Below are 1,088 nucleotides of genomic sequence, written 5' to 3' on the forward strand. Positions count from 1 at the left end.
TTAATTTGAGGCCTCCCAGGGAAAATATCAAAATGAGGCCTCCCAAGCATTATTTTTGACGGTCCGCTGCACAGCCCTATCTCTTCGTTATCGTCTCTAATGAGACTTTAGTTTTAATGAATCTTAACCAATATAAATACAACGTGCTTTTCACAGCCTCCAGCCTTTTTCCTTTACCACAGTACCCCTTCCATTGAAAACCTCTCAAAGGTTTATACTTTCCAGTTTTAATAACGAGTTTTAATTAATAAATTTTTATGATGCTTCCAACCAAAACAAGAACTCTATATTATACGCCAGAATTACTTAACCTGTTATTCACCTATTTTAATTTAACAGATGAGGCTTCTTTATTCAAATACCACAGCCTAAACAGAGCGAAAACGATATGAGTGTGGATCTACTCTAAAGTATAGCCCAATTTAAGCTTAATTGAAACAAGCTGACAGGGTCTAAAAAAGGCTACCAAATAATATTGTTTCAGAACAGAACTACCTAATTCTAACCCAAAGTTCATTTTATACCCTTCAGAATTTTATCAAAGTTTGAGAAACACTTTTTACGCCACCCTGCTTTTGAGTTTTTATATCATAAATTGGTATGAGTTCCCCCCTCCCCCTCCCTTCTCTTTTTTTTTTTTTTTTTTTCTTTTTTTTTTTTCGAGGTTTGGTATGTAGGTCAAGTGAATAACCAACTGAATTGGTTGGTATGTTTGTTATAATGAGTGGGGGAAATATTCTAGATACCTATTAGATAGATCTTCTACGTATACTTATTCATTGACTGGACATTATAGTACCCACTACCCACCTAACCTTTGAATTCAAAATTCAACCTGGGGATGCACCTACCTAGCACACTTAATGACATTTCCATGATGTGATAAAGAAAAAAAAAAAAAAAAGATGTCACCAACGTCTGATTCTTCTCTTCTTGAATTTCGTCAGGAAAAATCAAAGTATGCAAATTTTCAAGTCGCATAATTTTAATTTTTGTCCATTTGAGAAAGGAAAGCGGATTTTCTTAATTTTATTCTCTTGAGGAGGAAGGGACCGTGTCTCTGCCCCTCCCCCACTCTCTTCTTTTTT

This window comes from Diaphorina citri, unplaced genomic scaffold (genome assembly GCF_000475195.1).
Source record: "Diaphorina citri unplaced genomic scaffold, Diaci psyllid genome assembly version 1.1 scaffold596, whole genome shotgun sequence".
NCBI lineage: Eukaryota > Metazoa > Arthropoda > Insecta > Hemiptera > Psyllidae > Diaphorina > Diaphorina citri.